The 15,499-nt window shown below is 41.1% G+C and overlaps 1 pseudogene; it reads left to right on the plus strand.

The window, feature by feature from the left end:
- Positions 1 to 650: 650 nt before the first annotated feature.
- Positions 651 to 15,181, plus strand: LOC110935524 (annotated as a pseudogene).
- The last annotated feature ends 318 nt before the right edge of the window (positions 15,182 to 15,499 follow it).

The raw sequence follows: 15,499 nt of genomic DNA on the forward strand, positions 1-15,499 counted from the left end.
CTTGGATAGTTAAACGGATATCCAAAAATATGAAAGAAAAAAATATTATCTAAGAATGTTAAAAAAATACTTAAAAACTATAATAAAATCATGAGTTAATTACACAGATGGATCCTGTGGTTTATAGCAAGTTTCATCTTTAGATGCTAACTTTTTTTAACAGTTTCAGGTTTCATGGTTTCACTTTTGTAACACCTTTGGGTACTAACATCAAACTTAGTTAATTTTTATGTTAAATTTCAATAAAATAACTAAAATATCATTCCATTTTAAAAGGACCATTTATGTCCTTACTCTATTTTTAATTCCAATGACCATTTATGGAGCTCAATAAATCAGCCAACTGTATGTTAAGGGGTTGTTTAACAACTTCTGAATAGGTAAGTATTGAACTAGTAAGATGACGTCTGAACTATTAAGAGCCGGTGTAATGTTAACCATTCAGAGTCAAATGTCTGACCAATTCAGACAAGATGTCTCAACATTCAGATTCAGTATAATGATTAACCATTCAGAAGCAAATGTCTGAACCATTCAGACGTTTGCTCGCAAAACACACAATCTGAACCAGTGAGATCAGTTTGAACAATTAAAAGTCCTGTTAGGCAAACAAACAGCCCTTAGTATCAAACATAACTACCAATTTGATCGTTGACAAAGCTCACACAAAAGTCAAAATCACCCACAATATCTCTCTGGAATGTGAAAAATGGATTAGATTTTGAGGATGATTACCGATTGTAGCTTGATCATCTTCTTTTTTTCATCTTCTGAATCATTTTATCTACCTGGTGTTGCTCCTGTTGACTTTCAGAGGCCAGAGGGTAAGTACTTTGAACTCGTGGTTACGACTTACGAATCAATTATGTTTGTGAAAGAGGTTGATTCAACTTGATTATTCTCATTGATCCAATGACTATATATAGTACAAGGTAAATACAAACTAAATCTCCTATATTGGTGGAGATATCTATACATTGAATGAGCAAATCAATTACTGAAAATACAATATACTATTACACCCCCGCAGTTGAAACGTCGGGAGGACCGATGTTGAGACTGGTACGAAAGTCATCGAATAATACGCGTGGAAGGCCTTTTGTGAAGATATCGGCAATCTGATGACGAGACGGAACATGTAATACCCGAATGTGGCCGCGTTGCACCTGTTCACGAACAAAGTGAATGTCGAGCTCAATATGTTTAGTGCGCTGATGCTGCACAGGGTTACCTGAGAGGTAGACAGTATTGACATTATCACAGTATACCAAGGTAGCACGGGAGAGAGGATGATGAAGCTTGAGCAGAAGATTACGTAACCAACAAATATCCGCAACCACATTCGCGACGCCTCGATATTCAGCCTCAGCACTGGATCGGGAAATGGTGGACTGACGCTTGGAAGACCAGGAAATAAGATTGTCACCCAAATAAACACAGTAACCGGATGTAGATCGACGAGTATCAGGGCATCCAGCCCAATCAGCATCAGTATATGCAAGTAGACGTAAGCTGGGAACTGGTCCTAGATGAAGGCCAAAGTCAGTCGTGCCCTGAAGGTAACGTATGATGCGCTTTAAGGCATTCCAATGATCAAGTCGAGGGGCATGCATATGCATGCAAATCTGCTGAACAGCATAAGATATGTCTGGCCGAGTAAAAGTAAGATACTGTAAGGCACCTGCAAGACTACGGTAGGTAGACGGATCATCATGCAGAGGCCCGGAATCAGCAGATAACTTAGACTGGGTATCAACTGGTGTGGCAACCGGTTTGCAGGAGTCCATAGATGCCCGATGAAGGATGTCTTTAACATACGCCTGCTGAGATAAGAACATATTATCACCTTCCCGGATCACCTGTATGCCCAAAAAATATGAAAGTGGCCCCAAGTCTTTCATAGCAAATTCACCGGACAACGTGTGTAACAGCCGTTTTCGAAGGGCTTCAGTGGACGTTGTCAGAATAATGTCATCCACATAGATGAGGAGATAAGCAATGTTTGTACCATGATGATAAATAAATAGAGAATTGTCAGACTTGCTTTGATGAAACCCCTGTATAGTAACAAAATCGGTGAACCGCTGGTACCAGGCTCTTGGAGCCTGTTTCAGACCGTATAAGGACTTCCGTAGGAGACAAACGTGATTAGGAAAGTCCCTGTGACGAAACCCCATGGGTTGATGCATATAGACCGTTTCCTCCAAGTTGCCATGCAAAAATGCATTGGTAACATCCAACTGGTGAATCTGCCAAGATCTGGATAATGCAAGAGAAAGAACCAGACGAATAGTGGATGGTTTAACAACCGGGCTAAAGGTTTCGCCACAGTGAATGCCCGTCTGCTGATTACGACCATCACAAACCAAACGAGCTTTGTAACGCTCCAAACTGCCATCCGACCTGAATTTATGTTTAAATAACCACAAGCTACGTATAATGTTCATGTCTGGTGTTCTGGGTACAAGCTCCCAGGTCTTGTTTTTAATAAGTGCACTAAATTCATTGGACATGGCATTATACCACTCTGGAGAGGACAAGGCAACCTGTGGACTCTTGGGAATGGGGACGAGAGTGGAAGTGTGTAGGTTAAAAACTTGTTTGGGTTTGACAATACCGCTCATAGAGCGAGTATGGATGGTTCGGGTGGTGATGGGTGGGGGTGGCGTAGGCTGAGCGGGTACAGAACCAGCCGGGTTGGGATCTGAGGAAGTGATGATCGGTGAAGGAGGAATGGGTTGGGCTGTAGATGTGGGTAAAGAGTGGGCCGAAGTGAGAGGTGAGGGGTGGTCAGAAGGTACGTCAGAGGTTTGGGCTTGGGAAGGAAATAGGTGTGGGCCGAGAGAGGTGGGGGAGAAATATTTGGAGTTTGGGCTGTGGGGGTTGGACCGGTTGGTGTAGTAGGCGAAGGTGAAGAAGTGGCGGCAGGTGTAGTGGGCTGTGAGGGTTGGGCCGGATGGGCAGGGGATGGGTTGATATGTTGAGGGTTTTGGGAATTCCTTAGATAATCCCAAACTAGAGGGTTGATGGTTGGGTTTAGAAAATCATAGGAGGGAGGTTGTGTTGGCGATTGGATGTGGTATGGAAAGATGGATTCTTCAAAGTGGACATGTCTGGAAATAATTAGTTGGTGGGAGGTGAGGTCAAGACACTTGTAACCCCTATGATTCGAAGGATAGCCAAGAAAAACGCAAGGGTGTGACCTATAGTCGAGTTTATGGATGGTGGTGGAAGGGGAGAGAGGGTAACACAGGCACCCAAAAACACGAAGATGGTCATATTCCGGGGTGCAGTTGTAGAGCAAGGTTGTAGGCGATTTAAAATGATGAGTTTTGCTTGGTAAAATGTTTAGGAGATATGTGGCGGTTTCAAGTGCATGATGCCACATATTAGCGGGTAGAGAGGCTTGGGCAAGAAGGGTACGGACCATGTTATTAATGGTGCGGATTTTCCGTTCCGCTTTGCCATTTTGTGAAGAGGTATAAGGACAAGAAAAACGGAATTGCATGCCATTATGATTACAGAAATTGTAGAAGTTTTGGTTTGCATATTCTTTGCCATTGTCACACTGAAACTGTTTGATTTTACGTTCGAATTGGGTGTGAATTAAATTGTGAAGGGTGGTAAAGATGTGAAACACTTGGGATTTGGTAGCAATGGGAAAGGTCCACAAGAAATTAGTAAAATCGTCCAAAAACAGGATGTAGTATTTGTGACCACCCGTACTAAGTACGGGTGATGTCCATAAGTCACTGTGAACAATGTCAAAAGCAGAACGAGTACAATTAACAGAATCATAAAATGGCAATTTTACACTTTTACCAAAAATGCAAGATTGACAAATCATTTTATTGAGTTTTCCAAAATCAACAAAAGAAGACAATTTCAAAGACTGTAACAATTTGTCGCCAGGGTGACCCAAACGTTGATGCCAGCGATCTTGAGACACAGCAGCAAAAGCATATGGTTGAGTAGAGTGTAGGGGAAGAGGAGCTGTTAGAGGGTAAAGATCTCCTGTGCTATTGCATCGTAGGATAGGAGCCCGAGTTTTGAGATCCTTCACAAGAAAACCAAAGGGGTCAAATTCAACAGAAACCAAGTTATCAGTAGTAAGGCGACGAACTGAAATAAGATTTTTGATTATGTGTGGGGCAAACAGAACATTGTTAAGTTTAAGAGGTGGGTAGGGGGTGGAAGGACCTGGTTGCCTTGGGCCACAACAGGGATAGTCATGCCATTACCAACGACTATATTTTTATTAGTGCACGTATTAAAATTAGACGGGGACTATATACCTTGCTCATTAGCGGAGTGAGAGGTAGCTCCTGTATCCATCACGCCATGGTCCGGTTGATTGAGAGCCAAAGAATACAGAGCCTGTTCGATGTCAGTAGGTGAATAGCCTGTGTGATGAGCCTGATCTGGTCGCGGGCCCAAGATGCCTTGAGATGAATGAGAGTTGGGCCTTGATGGGTATGGGCATGGAGGTTGGGCTGGGCTGTTTGAATTGAGTAGGCTGGCCCACTAAGAGGCAGTCCAGTCACTCGGGAACACGATATAAGGATGGATCAGGTTCTGTTGCTGATTGGCCTGTCTGTTGTTGCCTCGTCCCGAGAAAGGTCGCCCGCGGCCTCGGCCCTGACCACCTCGGCTTCGACCTCGACCCCGATCTGATGAAGTGTAAAATGGCGGCTGTTGAGTGGTGTTTGACGGCGGGACTGTGGTGGCGGCAAGTGCTGTAGCAGCGGCTTGAGAGCCCCGTACGACCTGACGCTTTTTCTTTTGTTCTTCCGTATTGAGGCGGGAGCGAACTTCATTAAAGTCTGGCAAGGGATCACGGTTTTGAAGAACGTTGGATATGCTGTCATACTGTTCGGTTAGACCGGTGAGAACTTTGATAACCAACATCCTATCGTCAACCGGGGAGCCAACACTCTGCAGTTGTTCAGCCAGATGTTTGGCATGTTGGCAGTAATCTACCATGGTGGAGAAATTGTCGAGGGATAGGTTGGCAAACTCTTGACCAAGGAAGATTGCCCTAGTGTTTTTGTTATCGTTGAATTCACTCTCAACAGCGAGCCATGCATCGTGAGCCGTCTGACCAGGTTTCAGAATAACATGTAGAAGGGGTGCAGAGATGGTGGCGTAAATCCACTGGAGCACAACGGCGTCCAGTTGACTCCACAGGGCTTCGGCGGCACGAGCCGCAGCCTCGGCTTTGGCAGCGTCGGCCGAGTCAGAAGCAGGAGCAGAGGGTTCAGCGGCTTTGGCAGTGATCGGTTTGGGAGATAGGTGATCAAGCACCTCATAGATTTGACAGTGTACCTTGAAAAGGGTTTTCCAGGTAGTATAGTGGGTTGAATCTTTTTCGAGAATGATGGGGACATGGGTTTTGATGTTAGAAACGGTGAGAGCAGGGTGAAGTTTAGAATCCATGAGGAAGAAGTGAAGATGTTGGAGGCTGGAAAAAAAATTGCCGATGGCCGAGAGGAGGGATCAACGGCGCGGGTAGGGTTTTTAGAAATGAGAGGATCGATGTAGGTATGATACCATGAAAGAGGTTGATTCAACTTGATTATTCTCATTGATCCAATGACTATATATAATACAAGGTAAATACAAACTAAATCTCCTATATTGGTGGAGATATCTATACATTGAATGAGCAAATCAATTACTGAAAATACAATATACTATTAGTTTGCTTACTTCATCAAATTGGCGTTTATATATGCGAATCAGTTCGAAATTTGGGTTTAGGGTTTTGTGTTTCAGATTGAGGAGTTAAGTAGGTCATTCTTATGTGATTTAGAGTGATTTGTGTTTAAAGATTATCGGGGTGTAAACGAGCCAAGCTGCTCGTGCGCTACTCGAGGTGGGCTCGCTAAAAGCTTGAGTTCACTTGAGATTAAAGAGACTTAAGCCTAAAAATAAGTTTCATTATTTGTGTAAGAGTTAAATGCCATTTTAGTCCTTGTGGTTTGAGTCATTTTGCAGTTTAGTATAAAGGTTTCATTTTTCGCCCGTGGGTCCAAAAAGGTTTCACCGTTGCCATTTTAATCCACTGGGTTAACTTCATCCATTTTTTCTGTTAACGAGAAGAGCAATTCGGTCATTTTATATGGCCGAATTGCATTTCTAGTTAACGGAATTGCATATAAAATGACCGAATTACCCTTCCCGTTAACATAAAAAATGGATGATGTTAACCCAGTGGACTAAAATGGCAAAGGTGAAACAAAAAATGGATCCACAGGCGAAAAATGAAACATTTGGACTAAACGGGCCAAATGTTCCAAACCACAGGGACTAAAATGACATTTAACTCTTTGTATAATTTGTATTTGTTTTATCTAATATATATTATGTTATATATATAACACTTTATAACTATAAATATATATATAAAAATAATGAAAATATATAAATGAATTAATAAATAATAAATTAGCCGAGCCCGAGCTTGAAAAGCTTCTCACGAGCCGAGCTAACTGGAGCTTTAGAAATAAAGCTCAAAACAAGCCGAGCTTGAGCTCTTGTAAGTTCAACGAGCCGAACTCGAGTCTAGGCAAACTCTGGGCTCCGCCCGGCTTGTTTACAACCCTCATTCTTAACATTTTTCGTTGTCCCGACTGTTGAAGATCAGAAATTGTTATAAACCTTTATATAATCATTTTAAATATATTTCTAGTGTTTTTTAATCTCTCTAACCATCAAAGGCTGAACCAGAGGGTGGTCACGACTCGAGGGTCTGCTAACCCCAGCCACGGGAACTTGTTGATGGTTTAATATATAAAGTCTTGAGATTTTTCTAGTGAAAAACATTATTTGGAGTTTGGAGTTTGGACCCTCTAGTTGTAGCCGCCTAGCCGGTAATTAAGAGAGACCCCTCCCATAAAAAAAGTTCTGGTTCCGCCACTACTAACCGTTTTATATAATTTTCATCCGAGTTAATTACTATTTCCGTCCCTATGGTTTGTCAAAAATCACTATTTCAGTCCATTAGTTTAAAAATTGTGATTTCAGTCCCTGTGGTTTCACTTTCATAACCATTTCAGTCCACCTCCGTTAACCCAATCCATTTATTCTGTTAAGTACATGTGAATTGACCATAATGCACTTATTAATAAAAAACAAAAATATATCTAAATGAGTTAATTATTGTTTTCGTCCCTGTAGTTTGTCAAATATCACTATTTCAGTCCATTAGTTTAAAAATTGCTAATAGTGATTTTTGACAAACCACAGGGACGAAAACAGTAATTAACTCACTTAGATATCTTTTTGTTTTTTATTAATAAGGGCATTATGGTCAATTCACTTGTACTTAACAGAATAAATGGATGGGGTTAACGGAGGTGGACTGAAATGGTTACGAAAGTGAAACCACAGGGACTGAAATCGCAATTTTTAAACTAATGGACTGAAATAGTGATTTTTGACAAACCATAGGGACGAAAACAGTAATTAACTCTTTTCATCCTTTACATTTGCTAGGGTGATCTGCTTCAAGTCAAAGTCAACAAGTTGTCATCTACCAAGACACAACTTCCTTATGACTATTATCACTTGCACTACTGTCAACCCAGACATGTTCAAAACACCATAGAAAATATCGGCGAGCTGCTAAGCGGCGATCGCATTGAGAATTCAGTGTACATGGTGAGAATCTTATCTCTTTTTTGGTTCCATCTAGTTCCTGCAACCAACCTTATTTTAACTAAAGAGTTAATTACTGTTTTTGTCCATGTGGTTTGTCAAAAATCACTATTTCAATCCATTAGTTTAAAAATTGCGATTTCAGTCCCTGCGGTTTCACTTTCGTAACCATTTCAGTCCACCTCGTAACCATTTCAGTCACTGTACTTAACAGAACAATGGATTGAAATGGTTACGAAAGTGAAACCACAGGGACTGAAATGGTTACGAAAGTGAAACCACAAGGACTGAAATCGCAATTTTTAAACTAATGGACTGAAATAGTGATTTTTGACAAACCATAGGGACGAAAACAGTAATTAACTCCTAACTAAATTTTAGTTTTATTTGCTGATGTGGCACTGCGAAATATACTTGTGTTAAAAAAAGTGTTAAAATCGCTATAAGTTCGAAAAAAATAGTCTCTTGTTGAAAGTTATATTTGAAAATGATTAATGATGTCATTAGATATTCAAGTGTCAAGGATATACTAAGATGATATTAAGATGTCATGTCAGCAATTTTTTAAAAATCATAAAAAATGAGCAGCTGCGCATCGTCGTTTAATTTGTTGCTACAATCACTAATATGGGGTGGAGTGCGGGGGAACGGTGGCGGTGACCGCTCATCGCGCAGTAACACCGCCGCCAACCCCTTAAATGGAGCGGTGAACTGAAATATCCGGGGACTGCTCACTGAATGCTATTCGACCCATTTTTTGCCGTTGGTGTGTCAAACAGGGAGTGGAGAGGAAGAGGGGAGTACCCCTTACGTTTAAGTGCAAAATGGGGAATGGAGAGGGGATTTGACATGGCAGAGTATGATTGGTTGGGGTGGAGAGGGGGCTACTCCCCTCGAGTGGAGCGCCCCTTACACCCTAATATACTGAACTTGATTGCTAGATTCGGTAATATAATTATAATTGATGAAACACTGGTTAACACCGAAGGTTAACTAGCTGGGTCGTCTCTTATGTGGGTTCAATCTCCTTCTCTACTTGCTTTAGACTGATGTCCTGCAAAACAGCAACACCATTAGCTCGTTAAGAGGGGAATATGGGGGTTTCCCTCTTAACCGGGCTCCGGCGTGAGAATAAGTACTGCTCTGAGGAAGAAATAGTGTGTGTTGTGGGTGAAAGGTGCGGAGAACAGAATGGATAACCTGAATGGTGAAGGTATTTATAGCCGGAGGGTGAAGGAGGGAGGAGCGACCTTGACAGCTGCTATCGGGCGCCAGCTGTCCGACCAAGGGGAATATCCTCTTGGTCTCCTCTGCTGTGGTCAGGATAGTGGTCCACGTGGCGCGCCGACATTCGCCCATGCTGGAGAAATCCTACCGCTGCTGTCGGTCTGCCCCAGATTTGTCGCAGGTCTACATGGCGCTCGATAAATGGTGACACGTGTCGTCCTTTCTGTCGGAATGAGCATCTTTGGTGCCACCTTGACGTCTTCCGAAGCTTCTGGATTTACTTGCTGATGTAGGCGCCATGTTGGACGGAAAAAGTGGTGTGGTCCCTGCCATGTTGACATGGAATTGGGACCATACCTCTTCAATAATGGAAGTTGGTTTCTATTTTGCGCCTGGTTTAATCATCAATACTTTTTAATTGAAGTAACTTTCTCGAGCCCGAGAAGCAATCCGGGTGATAACCAAGTTATATTTATATTTAATAAAATGTCACAGTATATGCCACGTGGCATATACATGTACACTAAAATGTAAGTTGGTTCCTAAATCCAGAAAAAAAGTACGAAGTTTGTTATTATTTCGTGCATTTTGCCATCTTATTATATGTTGGGGGGGGGGGGGGGATATTCCACGGTCCTCCCAACCGCCGAGGTGATCCCACCTCGTAGACCGCCACCCAGCAAGCCTGAGTCTGGGGGTAAATCCGCTACCGTAGGGGCATTGGGAACGAGCAAGACTCGAACCCGCCACCTCCGGGTTAGAATGCGGGCTAGTGGCCATTGGGCTGACACCCAATGGTTATCTTATTATATGTTAACTGTTATGATCTCGTTCTTAATCGTCATTTCAGTTTCACATGCAAGAGGAGCTACCATGCCAAGTTGTTTGTCGAGTAAAGCTCGACGCTAAATCTGCAAAAAGTTTCCGGGATATGATTGATGATGAGTATCGGGTTAATATGTATGGTTTGTCACTAGTTTACAATATAAATTGTATTCTTAATGTGTCATTTTCGATAAATAGGTCAATTTGGGTTATGTTACATATTTTACATTGGGGAAGTTACGAGGGAAACATGTCAATTGGGTTGAACGGTTCAAACGGGTCGAATTCCACCCAAGTTGTATGTTTATTTCTAAGTCCATAACGGGTCAAGCGGGTAAACTTTAAAAATTTTTAAAAGCGGGTAGAGTGGCACTCAAATTGTGTTTTAACGCCAGCCTCCTTGTGAACGGGCAGATATGAGTTATAACATGTCAAACGAGTATATTGAAAAGTGTCCTACGCTGTAAACGGGTCAAACGGGTTGGAATGTCACACAAAGTGTCTTTCAATGCATAAAACCTCGTAGGTTGTATTTTTAAGAGTTAATTACCTTTTTCGTCCCTGTGGTTTGTTGGAAATAACCATTATAGTCCATTAGTTTAAAAATTGCCAAAACGGTACCCAGTACTTTCACTTTGTAACAATTACAGTCCACCTCCGTCAACCCCATCCAATTTACCGTAAGTTTTGGGTGAAAAGACTAAAATACCCCTCATTTAAAAATCAGTATAAAAACAAATGAGTTTTTTAAATGAGTAGTATTTTCATCTTTTGACCAAAAACTTAACGGTAAATTGGATGGAGTTAACGAAGGTGGACTGTAACTGTTACAAAAGTGAAAGTACTGGTACTGTTTTGGCAATTTTTAAACTAATGGACTGTAATGGTTATTTTCAACAAACCATGGGGACAAAATACGTAATTAACTCTATTTTTAAAGGAAACATATAAATATATTGGAAGAGTAAAATACCAAAATCGTCCCAGAGGTTTAGGCAGATTTGCGACATCCATCCAATTTTTTTTTTTTTGCAACTTGACCCTTCACGTTTGCATTCTGTTGCCAGTTCCATCCATTAGTTTTAAATGGAGTTAGCGAATTGGATGGAACTGGCAACAAAACGCAAACGTAAAGGGTCCAGTTGCATATAAAAAAAGTTTTTTGGATGGATGTCGCAAATCTGTCCAAACCTCAGGGATGATTTTGGCGTTTTACTCTGTATTGAAATAAAGTTTGTAATAGTATTTGACTCACTAACTATTAATAAAAGGTTTAACCTTTAGTTTTTATAAATGACTTATTTTATACTTGTAATCTCTAGCACTAATTTTTTTTTTTTATTTTTTTTTTATAATACAATGCAGGATTTTGGATAACTTACCGGTTGCTGTTCTTAGGCAAAGACTTTATGGTAGTCAATCAACCGTTTATGAACATGGTTTTCGTGTTGGGTTCAAAGGAAGCTATGCTGGGGTGAGTTCCATATACGAAAAAAATCAAAAAATACACGTCACGGATTTAATATTTTTTTTTTAAATAAATTTGTTTGTTTTTATTTTCAGAGCAATGATGAAAAACATTTCATCAATAATCACCTGAGACTACATGGTATGGTGATGGACCATCCTTGGAGGATGATCCGCCACGTAGGCGCCACATCATAGTCCTCCCAAGGATGGATCATCCTCCAAAACTAGGGGGCATGGGAGGATGGTCCTAGTCATCATCCTCCACCACTTTTATATTTTTTTTTTTTAAATCTCCATCTTTTTTTAAACATTTAACAAATAAAGTAATAAAATATTTTAATTAATATTATAAAACATTACATAAACATAAAAAAAAATTAAACTTAAAAAAAAATAAACTAAAAAAAACATAAACTTAAAAACCTAAAGTTAAAAAAAACGTACAAATATCCTAACATACTAAAATAAGCTACTAGTCGTCGTCTTCCATGTGGTGGGCGGGTTCGTTTTCAGCGTTGTTCCAAATATGCTCCACCAAGTCCGCTTGTAGGTTGTGATGTGTGAACTCGTTACGTAGAGCGAAGCCATGATAATTTTTTAGCGAGAAATGGTGTGGAAGCGGGTAAAAAATGATGCAAAATATGAAGACTTTTTATAAAAAGAAATGAGTGGTTTATAAAATGTGAGAGAGATGGGGTGGTAGTGGGTGAAAAGTGGTGAAAATAGGGGTTAAGGGTGTGAGTATTTATAAAAATGGTATTGAAATGGGTGTTTATTTGAAAACTAGCCGTTATTTTTTTTTTTTTTATTAATATTTCAAACGGTCGTATGGAGGGGCCCACAACATTTTGCTTCGTCGAGAACGTCCGAAAAGGGACGCTGAGGACGGCGACGTATGGGGGCGGCACGGTGTTTGGACCGTCGCCGACCCGCGACGGGCCGGGGCCGACCCCCATACCGTATAGCCTGAGCTTCAGAGTCATATATCACAAGAATCCCGACACCGATTCTGCTCGAATTGTCGGGTTCGAAGTTACTCCACACAGGTTTATTTTCTCATCCCTGCTTTTCATGGAGGAAAACCGAAAACCAAGATATAGTGACCCATTTACTTATAAACGGGTCGATTTGGGTAGGGGTGTTCAAAAAACTCGTGGCTCGCAGCTCGCTCGAAACTCGCTCGAAACTCGCTCGAAAAAAGTTTGAAAAGAGCTCGGCTCGAAATTGGCTCGGTTGTAAACGAGTCAGCTCAGCTCGGCTCGGCTCGGTTTGTAAACAAGCCGAGCTCGAGCTTGGCCTGGCTCGGCTCGCGAGCTCGTGAGCCAGCTCGATAAGGTTTACATCCTTGATTTTTTTTTTTTTGTCCCACATCGCTCAGAAAACAAAAACTAAGAGAGTATCTCCCTTATAAAAGAAGGTAAAGAAAATGTACAAAGTGAGTTAACTATTTTTAGTCTATGAAAAGATTCATTTTTAGGGCTTTTTAAGTAGTAAATTTTGCGTTTCTTTATTAGTTCGAGCTAGATCGAGCCGAGCCGAGCTAGCTCGAATTTTAATCGAGTCAAGCTCGAGCCTCAAATCTCAGCTCGATTTAAAATTTGAGCTCGAGCCGAGCCAGCTCGAATTGAGTTCGAGCCGAGCTCGAGCCGGATCGGACTCGGCTCGTTTACAGCCCTAGATTTGGGTTATGTATTAAACTGATCATAAATTAAAAAAAGGTTTGTCTAAACTTCAATGCTGACATGTTCAACAGCATCAGTCATGAGTACACAGAGTGGGGCCCTCAAATAACTACATGTAACAAAGATACAAAAAATATAATTCGAGGAAGCACTATACCACAAACGGTTGATACGGATACGGAAGTTGTATTTACGTATGATGTGACTTTCAAGGTACATTCTTGAGAAACTTTAGCCTTATATATACAGGTCAATTTGGGTCGGGTTTTATCTCAATGGGCTGATAAAATGAATAGGTACAAAAGATTGGTTTAGATTGGTTGAACGGGTCAAATGGGTAAGAGAAAATGAGAAAATTACGAAAATAGCCAAAGACCAGGGTTGACTTACGAAATAGCCACCTCATGCGTCCTTGGAGTGGCGCATCACGGATTCAAATGCGCGGGATGCGTCTTTGGAGCGAAACCCAATAGAAAATGGACACGTGGCGGCAGACTCCTCCAAGGGGTCAGACAGACTCCTCCAAGGGGTCAGGCAGACTCCTCCGAGTGTGAGATCCAAGGCGTCAGGCCTGACCCCTTGGAAGAGTCTGCCTGACCCCTTGGAGGAGTCTGCCACCACGTGTTCATTTTCTATTGGGTTTCGCTCCAAAGACGCATCCCATTGTTTCCAGATGCATCCCGCGCATTTGAATCCATGATGCGCCACTCCAAGGACGCATGAGGTGGCTATTTTCGTAATTCAACCCTGGTCTTGGCTATTTTCGTAATTTTCTCAAAGAAAATTGCATATGGGTTCAATTGGGTCAAAACTCAAATTAGACAACGGGCCTTTTTGTGTCTACTCAAGTTATAGAACGGGTCAAAACGGGTCATTCTTGACCATTGTTTGACTACACCACCTGTCCGTCATAAAAAAATATAGTAGGTGAACCTATTTAAATATTTTTTTCCCACGGCGACTCATTTCAACTTGAGTCCATATTGATCGAAACCCGTTTAAATCGAACGAAATAGATACTTTTTTCGTGAAATTTAAAAGTGTTAGAAAATAGACTAAAAAAATGGTTTGCAGGTACACCGACCCGACCCGGCCCGTTTTGACCCATAGTATAAAATGACCCATTTCAACCGAACCTTATTCCATATTTTCCATTTTTCAGGAAAGCGACATTGAATGGGGTTCGCGTTGGGACGTCTACCTACTTACGAACGACGATCCACTCCACTGGTTTTCCATCAAAAACTCTTTAATTATCGTCCTCTTTCTTTCGGGGATGTTAGCGATGATCATAATGAGAACACTTCACAAAGATCTCGAACTTTAACCAGTTAGACCCACAAGACGAGTCAGAAGAAGAAACGGGCTGGAAAGTCGTCCATGGAGACGTTTTCCGGGGCCCCGTTAATTCCGAGCTACTTAGTGTTTATGTCGGGGCGGGTGTCCAAATCTTTGGGATGACACTCACCACCCTGATATTTGCTTTATTGGGCTTCTTATCACCCTCCAACCGTGGCGGTCTTATGACGGCCACGGTCCTGTCATGGTTTTTCATGGGCTTATTCGCGGGCTTTTCCTCAGCCCGCCTTTACAAAGCATTAAAGGGTACCGAGTGGAAGGAAAACACTTTAAAAACGTCGTTTATGTTTCCCGGTATATCATTTGCAATCTTTTTTGTCCTCAATGCCTTAATGTGGGGACAAAGTTCGTCCGGAGCCGTACCCTTTGGCACCATGTTTGTTCTTGTTTGCTTATGGCTCGGGGTTTCGGTACCTTTAGTCTTTGTTGGCAGTTACTTGGGGTTCAAGAAACCCGTTATTGAAGATCCGGTTAAAACAAATAAAATCCCTCGACAAGTTCCCGAACAACCTTGGTACTTAAAGCCCGTTTTCACAATTCTCGTTGGCAGGATTTTTCCTTTCGGGGTGGTTTTTATCGAGTTTTTCTTCGTTTTAACATCCGTTTGGCTCAACCAGTTTTACTACATAGTCGGGTTTTTATTCATCGCTTTTGTGATATTAATAATAACGTGTGCGGAAACAACAATCATCTTGTGTTACTTCCATTTGCGCGGTGAGGACTATAACTGGTGGTGGCGGGCTTATTTGACTTCGGGTTCATCGGGTTTATACCTCTTTTTATACTCGGTTTTCTACTTTTTCACCAAGTTGGAAATTACGAAATTTGTTTCGTGCGTTTTGTATTTCGGGTACATGTTAATTGCTTCGTTCGCGTTCTTTGTGTTGACGGGTACGATCGGGTTTTATGCTTGTTTATGGTTTGTGTGGAAAATTTATTCATCTTTGAAGATCGATTAGTGTCACATTTGGCTTTGTAAACAAATAGAAATGTATGATATTTGTTTTTGTTTATGTATATATCTTTGTTGTCATAGACATAGAGGGATAAGCTAACAATATTAAATAAAAGATAGATAATATGGTATGTTACTATTTAGTTCACTCTCTTTTTCCTATTATATTTTACCATATGTTACTATTTTTAAATTTTAGGTAAGATAGATAATATTGGTATGTCACAATTTTGTTCACATTCTTTTCCCTACTATATTTGACCATATATAAATCATAAATGTATTTAGTTCTTCATTTAAAACTAGAACTACCACCCGTCGT

Source organism: Helianthus annuus, chromosome 4 (genome assembly GCF_002127325.2).
Source record: "Helianthus annuus cultivar XRQ/B chromosome 4, HanXRQr2.0-SUNRISE, whole genome shotgun sequence".
NCBI lineage: Eukaryota > Viridiplantae > Streptophyta > Magnoliopsida > Asterales > Asteraceae > Helianthus > Helianthus annuus.